This window comes from Panthera tigris, chromosome C1 (assembly GCF_018350195.1).
Source record: "Panthera tigris isolate Pti1 chromosome C1, P.tigris_Pti1_mat1.1, whole genome shotgun sequence".
NCBI classification, from domain to species: Eukaryota; Metazoa; Chordata; class Mammalia; order Carnivora; family Felidae; genus Panthera; species Panthera tigris.
Window position 1 is genome coordinate 112,416,652 of NC_056667.1, and position 8,305 is coordinate 112,424,956.

Below are 8,305 nucleotides of genomic sequence, written 5' to 3' on the forward strand. Positions count from 1 at the left end.
GACCACCAACTGATCGTTTACAGTGTTCTCTCTATACCACATAGTAGGATTGGATAACACATTATTTACCAGTTTTCCTCTCAACTATCTGCTGGGATTGCAAAGTGTTTTTCCAGTGCAGATGAAAATATTGAAACTCCAAGATACTTAAATAAATCTTGTTCAAGGCAGGTAAGAGTAATTATATAAATATGGTCTTGTGTATTAGTTGGAAAGTATCAAGACAAACACTGGTATCTGATTGTGCAACATGGTCAGAACAAAGTACTTATGTGCTTTCCTACTAAATACCAACAATTGTTCATTACTTCTAATATGACTGTGGTGATAGGTGTAAATCATAGAAATAACCACTTACACAAGTCAACCAACGGAAGGCAGGAAAAAGAACTCCATCACATGATAAAACCTATAAATATTCCTAAATTAACTAATAATTCTTGATAAGATCTAGAATACTCTTAAGCCTACAAGATATTACTGAGACAGGTACATCTGAATGGCTCAGTCGGTTAAGCATCCGACTTTGGCTCAGGTCATGATCTCACAGTTTGTGAGTTTGAACCCCACTTCGGGCTTTGCGCTGACAGCTCAGAGCTGGGAGCCTGCTTTGGATTCTGTGTCTCCCTCTCTCTCTGCCCCTCCCCTGCTTGAGCTCTGTCTCTCTAAAAAAATAAATTAACATAAAAAATTGTAAAAACAATATATTACTTACTAAAACAACAAAGAAAAGAGTTACTCTTATTGCATTTATTGTTTTTAATAAATTAATATATTAATAAAAGCAATTACATAGATGTCATAAAAAGAAATAATCAGGACTCAGTTCTGCCATTAGTCTGCCAAGTCATTGTAAGCCAGCTAGTTTATGACTTTCAGCCTCAAATTCCTTATTTATAAAATTCTGGTATTGGTACAGGTTGGAATTCCTCTAATCAGCAAAACACTGTTTCTATTCCTGCAGCAGACAAAGGAGAGCATATAACTTTGTATCTTCCATCAAGGGTGATCTGCAAAAAAAAGAATAGAGTAGGAGGTAAAAGGGTAGAAATAGAACCATTGGCTTCTACTATGTGCAAGGCAGTGTGTAGGGTGCTTTACATAGAACACCAAAATAGATCTCACCAAAACTCTCTTAAACCAGGACTTCTATCTGCACTTAATAGAGAAAAATATGCTATAAAATATGGTTGGGTCAGAATTTTAACTATGCTACAAAGTAGAAAGAAACAACTAGATAATAGAGGCAGACAGGGAATTTTGAGATGACAGAAGAATGAATAATTCCTTTTCAGAAGACTCTTTTTTTTTTTTTTTTTGATGTCATTGAATCTAGGAAAGTTTAGGTTGCAAACACTAGAACTTTTCCAAGTCCCTTACTTGAGGTTGGAAGTGAAAGAGCCAAGAATGTATCACGGTAATAAAGATTAAGAAATTGATTCTTGTTCTAAATATCTTTGCTCATTTGGCTGCAAACTTTCAATGCTTCCTTGGAACTAAAAATATAAATCTAGGCAGTCATGGCTCATTCTTTATAGTAAAACTTCTTTGAATTCATCTTTCTGAGAGTCAATTAAGAATTGAATGTTAGTCTTCAAGTTTTCCTACATGTCTGTTTGGGCCCTCTCTTTTTTCTAAGCTAATGAGGTCTCTACTTTCACTTTGACCTTATCATGCTCATATTTGCACTTCACATTTTTCCAGGTGAGAAATATCACTTTGCTGGTACCCATCATCTTCCTGCTTTGGAAAGAATCTCCTGCCCATCTTTTCTTGGGTTCATGTGTATTAAACTGTATACCGTTGTCTCACATATGGGGATTGAACTGCTATTCTTAAAAGGCCAATTAAGTGACATGATCAGAAAAACACTGAAGACATTGCTTGAAGCTGATAAATCCATCACTGCCCAACAATTTTCAACAAATACATGATTATAAAATATAGACAATTCTATAGTCCAATGGTAAACTTAGGACTCCCTTTAACGTAAAATGAAATGTAACCACTAGTTAGACGTTTAAAACTATTTGAAGAAAAAATTAGCCCCTTTTGGTTACCTGAGCTACAGGGTGCTCTGAGAGGCATCTTGATAAATGAAGCTCCATAACTATTTATTGGTAGAGGTTTCCAGAATATCTTTAAAGTGGTTTGTGGGAACAAAAATGAAATGCGCCTTCAACAAAGTTTAGAAGTAAGAGCACCACTCAAGATAAAACCACAAAGTTGTTGTCTGGTTCTGGAATATTGAATTTGAAGCTATCTGGGAATACACAATGGAGAGATAAGGAATGTCTATAGCAGGAAGAGCCTTAAAGGCCAGGCAAAGGGGCTTCACCTTTCTGTGAAAGCACTAGAGAGTCAGGAAGTTATTTTTTAAGGAGGTGAGACACTGGAGTCAAGGATTTCATTCATTCATTAACTCTTTCTATTTCTATCATCTAGCTATTCCTCCCAGTTGGGGACCTCTTTTCTATTATGTATAGTATTCAAGGAAGCTACTGCCCACATCGTGCAATAGAAGTAATGCACGCAGAGAGATCCTTTTTGGCTTGACCAAATGAACGCTCCAATCTGGGGTTTTAAGTATCAATAACAACATTGAGGTGTTAGGGATTCACAGCCACTAGGTCACTAATATTGATGGCCGCTGGTTAGTACAATAGCAATGATGATTTACTGGCTAGAATACTGACATACAAGCTACTAGAAATGCAGCCAGCAAAAGCCCCAAAAACATCCTGAATGAATCCCCAAAGGACATGTAGACGGTTACTTGTCAGACAGCTGTGCCAACCCAAGACCTCAGCAGTGGTGACCTGGGCACAGAGACAGAGTTCACTGACACAACTCTGGATCTGTTTCTCTTGCTGCTAATGGAACAGAGGAGATGACTATGTGTAGAAAATACGCATAAAGTTCTTCATAATTTTGGTATTCTGATTCAGAAGTGGCTAGAGGTGCAAGTGGCCGATCTAACATGTCTGGAGTATAGTGCCTCTGGCTTCTTTAGGAGTCCATCTGGCATGGTGGAATTTTGTGTAAGTATCCACAGTCTATAAGAACCCAGGAACAGAAGGTGGCTTCTGAGACATAGTCTTTGCAAAGCCTGATGGGGGTTCTACCAGATGTTATAGTAAAAATTCCTAGAGTGGACAAATGTTGGCTGAGCTGCAGTCTAATTCTGGAGTCTCTACTGCAACCCCTCATCAACAAGCATTTGATTTACTGCCTTTAGGATGTAATCCTGGGATTCTCAGATAACAGTACCTCTGTTGAGGGATCTACCATGATCACATCAGTCTCAGGTACTCCGGGGTAAGAGGATGGATGTCTCCCCTTAGCCATAGATGAGAAATGGTTGGGAAAGGAGAACTACTTTGCTACTGAGAGACCAGTTGGGAAGCCTGTGCCCTCTGGAACTGGGTTTATCTCAGAAGTTCTGCTTGGGGTCTCCGTGGAAATCTTCTTCCCAGTTCTACTCCATTTGTAGCAGGAGATAGGGCAATGTATGTGCCAATAGCATGCATACCTATTTCTATACCTGTAAAAAGAGTATATATGACATTGTCTGCTTCTTGTCTTGCAGAATAGCTTTGGCTTACACCCATTACCCTATCCATATTATTTCAATCTCTCCCATTTATTCTGTTATGTATCTAATACTTATAGTCAATTATTTGGTGTTCAAGCTAGCCAGATTTATGCAACTAGGAACTCTGCATGATTGAAGAGTTTTGAGCAGAGGAATGACCAAGTTTGCATTTAAGGTTTTACACTTAGGGCTGAACTTGAATAGACTGAGACTGAATCAGATTTATGACAGGAGCACATAGGCAGTGGCACTTAGGAAGGAGGAAACAAATAATTTTTGTGTGATTATGTAACAATGCTTCCCCAAAAAGTTCTATTGGATTTTGAACTGGGAAACATTCTTAATCGTCTCCCATCAACCGTATCCAGTCAGAGACAAAGCATATGGTGCAATATGTTGCACATTTAGGCAATTGCTTAAAAAATTTTTGACAAACTTATATTGGGTCACTAGTTTAATGAGAACCCACACATTATTGCTATACAGTTTGTGAAGCCATGGCCTAAAATGTATGATATAATAATAAGGATGTCTCTATAATTTTAGGGACTTAGGTTTAAGTTTCCTTTTAAGAGAGGTGTGTGTGTGTGTGTGTTTACTAATAACATTCTGTGGATATAGAAGAATATGAAGAGAAAATATCTTTCAAGGACCTAAGAGTAGTGATGTGTAAATGATTCTGTTCTTAAGAAGCAAGATAAAACCATAAAGTCTGGAAATTTCCTTACCAAGAATATCCTTACATTTTTTTTGTACACTAAAGAAATGCATTTTTCAGACTTTTAGTATATATGTTGATCGTATGGGATGTTGCTAGAAACCAGAGTCTCAATTGGGCTTTTTTTGTGTATGACACATAGGGAATGATAAGCAAATGTGAGACCCTCATCTATGGACATTTCCAAGTTAATGTACTACATCCCATAACTGGCTATAACTCATCCTCAAGGAAACCACATCTAAGTATACATTCCTGAGAGTGACATCATTATGAAGAAAACTTACTAATTTAGTCCATTTTTTATAAAAATTATATATTCATCTGTTATTTAAATGAAGCATATTTTTTAATAATAAAAAAGTGATAGTACCATTTCCAAACCTCTACGTCCTCAAACGCTGTGTCTAAAGTCAACTTCATTCAAATACCTAATATTGGTTTATTCTTTTCTACTTCCTCCGCTATAATTCCAATAGTAATTTGGTAGGATTATATGACAAAATCCTACATCTTGATCATAATTCTCTTACTTTTTGATTGAATCATCAAACATGTCAGCATGTTAACTGTTGTTAGCAATGAAAGTTTGTAATTCATCTGTAAGTTATTTACACTAACAGGTTCTGAGTCCAGCTTTGAAAACTGACAACGTGCCAAGTGGAGACTGCTGCTTAGATCCCCCTATTTTGGGATAGCCCGCATTATTAGAATAAGTCCCCTAGATCATATAACCAGACGTTCCCAATGAACCCATACACTCTCTATGCCCCATACACTATGATCTGTCTTACTTCCCATCCTCTACTTGTGATTTTTCTCCCCACTTTGGCATACTAACCTTTATTTCACCAAGCAAGCTGTCCATTCAAGGCCCAAATGAAACTATCTCTTCCATGTAACATCATTTGAGTAAAAAGATATACTATAAACTTTCCTTTTTACTACATTAATTTAGCAATAATATTAATGAAGTCAATATTTATCACCACAGTTACTCCTGGGGTCTCCCTTACCCTTTTCTCTTCCCAACGATCTGTGAAAGCAGATTAGTGATGTGATGCATAGATCCAACATATAGGGAACCGAGGCATGAAGAGATTTTAAAACCTTCTCTGGGCCCCATAGTTCTGTGATTCTAGGGCTGCGATTTGACTGCAGCTTAACCTAAACTCAAAATGAACAGTGGATACATTTAATCATCCTTTGCTGATGCTAATTTCCCTCAACTTCTGTGTTGCCTTTTCCACCACACTAAACTTGCTGACGAATTCATACTCTGACTTCTGATAAATTGTTTATGTTTCTCAACTTCTCGTGTGTGTCTTCCAACCACTGCCTTGAGGGCAATGTATCCTACCAAATGATTAATCCATAGAAGGGAGCTCAAGAAATAGCTGTTGAATAAATATCTGTGCACATTATGGAGATCATTCCCTGTTGGCTGATACGCAAGACCAAGGCTCTATTGATTCTAGACTAAAGTGACTGAGAAAAATGCAAAATTGTAATAGGCATCACAATAGGCCAAACAAGTCTAATAAAGCTGTTTGTTTGTTTTGTTTTGTTTTGTTCGGGCTTAGTTTGGTTTGGTTGTTGTGTAGTTCCTGAATTTACTCAGCAATAGAGTCAAGATAGCTAATAATGTCAGTGATGGTAGGAATCTAGTGCCTAGAATCCTGTAGAGCCTGTACTGAGGATTTTATTCTAAGCTTTCCCTTTCTTTGTGATTCCCAGTTTCTGAAGAGTGCTTTATTTAGCATAACTTGGTAGGATTTGAGATATTATATTCTTATAAAGGGGGAAAATGAGGTGTTTCAAAATATCTATAAATATTATTCATTTGGTCTTTAAGAAGATTTTGCATCAGTTTGGGGTCTAAAAATAGAAGAAAGAAATCTCTTTTACAACATAAACACACAGGAGCCAAAGTCCCTTTCAGCAGAGAAAGCTCTGTGGTTACTGGAGTGTATACAATTATAAACTCAATTGTTAAATCAAAACACATCCCAATCACCCTAGCATGTCGCTTTTAATGGGCAATACATTCCCAAGAAAGCAAGTTCTCTGCTAACAATATTGAACCAAATCATCAAAATTCAAAGACGGGTCTATAAAATGTGAAATTCCATCAACAAAGTGCGCAGTGGGCCACAGTGTGTAGATTAATGGGCAGCCTGTCAAGTATTTTAATGTATGCCTCAATCGTTGAAACACATGTGATGATTAGTAAAGTATTTGGCCCAAGCAATAAAAGATATAAAATAAATTAAAATCATGACACCTTCTGAATTAATAAAGCCTTTGGTTAGGCTGTATTGATAAATCACAAGCACAGATTAAAAAGCCCCCATAACTAGATACATCCCCACCCACCCACCCCCACCCCCCTGGGGCACGCTGAGGTCTCACACTGGCCTCTTCCAATGGCATCTTCCTAAGTGAGGATCTCTGTTAAAAGGTGAATACTATGTCTCTGAAGAATCTTAGAATATGACTACTCATTGGTTTAAGCCTTGAATATAAGCCATCATCTATACCTAACATCACTCACTCACATTTCTTTTGGCTTCCAAAAATTAGATTTCTTTTTCCTAAGCTCTTAATGTCAACTTTGCCCAACAGGGGCACTCATAATTTGGAGGGGTGAGAGAAAATCTTCATCATTAAATACTGCCTTTTGTAGGTAGGCTATTCCAGAAGGTAAGGCACATTACTGTTATTGAAGGATTAAATTGTATTCATGGTTTGCTTTCCTCGGTTTGCTATTCATTTCAAAAGTCCATTAGATCCAGCACCAGAAGTTGAAACACATGTGAAGTATTTTTGCACCAAAAATATAAAAGCCAAAGTATTTTTGCACAAAAAAAAAAAATAAAAAGATTCACGGTCATTGCTCTTTAGGACCTCACAGTTCAAAAACTGAAAGTTACTTACAATAAAAATACAACGTGGAAAATTCTATGAAAAGAGTAACAGCGGGATGTGATGTGAGTAATTTATGTGGGACCTAACTGAATCGGGGTGTTGCAAGAACATCAGGGAACTTTCCTCAGGGAGTCAGTACAAGAGGGTCATCTTGGACAATGATAATGAAGATATTTCTGGATGAGGATATGAAATGAAGAAAGTATTCTTCCATGCAGTGGAAGATATTTAGCTTGGACAGGAGGAGACACTCAGGGTGACAAATGGGAAAGAGTTGCCGCACATCTCTTTTCAATTATTTGACATTGGATTAACCTTTTCCCAATAATCAAAAGACAAGAAATCTATCAGGAGATAAATTTAGCTCTTTCTTTCTTGAACAGCTTTCAAAAAAATAAAACGAACTATTTCTGAAGGCAACAAGCTCCCCATTGATAAAGTGGCTCAGATGTTGAGCGACAGTGTGGCAGCATTGTGGAAGGTTTCAGCCTTGGTGGTCTATATCCCTGTGAAATGAGTCAGATGTTTCAAAGGGGAGAGCTAGCCTCTGAAAGTCATTTTCAGGGCAGTGTACTCATGATAACTCAAAGTTGCCTTTTAGCATAGAGTTTTGCAAGAAATAGGTAAACATCTTGTCATATACTTACACTTCTTGCCGGATATGTAAATACCTTGTCTTCGGCCCAGATAATGAAATGTATGTTTACACTTCTGTCCCTGTTTCTCCTGTACTTTAGTAAAATTTCTTTAGGTTATGTAAATTGGTAAACTGTTTTAGTTGGTTAATGGTTTGGGCAAAACAAACTTTGGGATGAAAAATAAGAGAGTTAACAGCTATCATACCCATGGAAAGTAAAAATGTACGTGTGTGCATTTTTAATGATGGAAACAGAGATAAATGACCACTGCAGAAAATACTGGAAAATAGGAAAAGTAAAATGCACACAAAAATATGTTTTTAGAAGTCTCAGCTATTGGTTACCTTTTTCCCAGGATATGCATTTTAATTTGGAATCACTATTTTGTATATTGTTTATATATCATTTTTTAGTGTTTATTCATTT

At 36.9% G+C, this 8,305-nt stretch overlaps 1 pseudogene; it reads left to right on the top strand.

Moving 5' to 3' along the window:
• Positions 1 to 250: 250 nt before the first annotated feature.
• Positions 251 to 7,758, top strand: LOC122240792 (annotated as a pseudogene).
• The last annotated feature ends 547 nt before the right edge of the window (positions 7,759 to 8,305 follow it).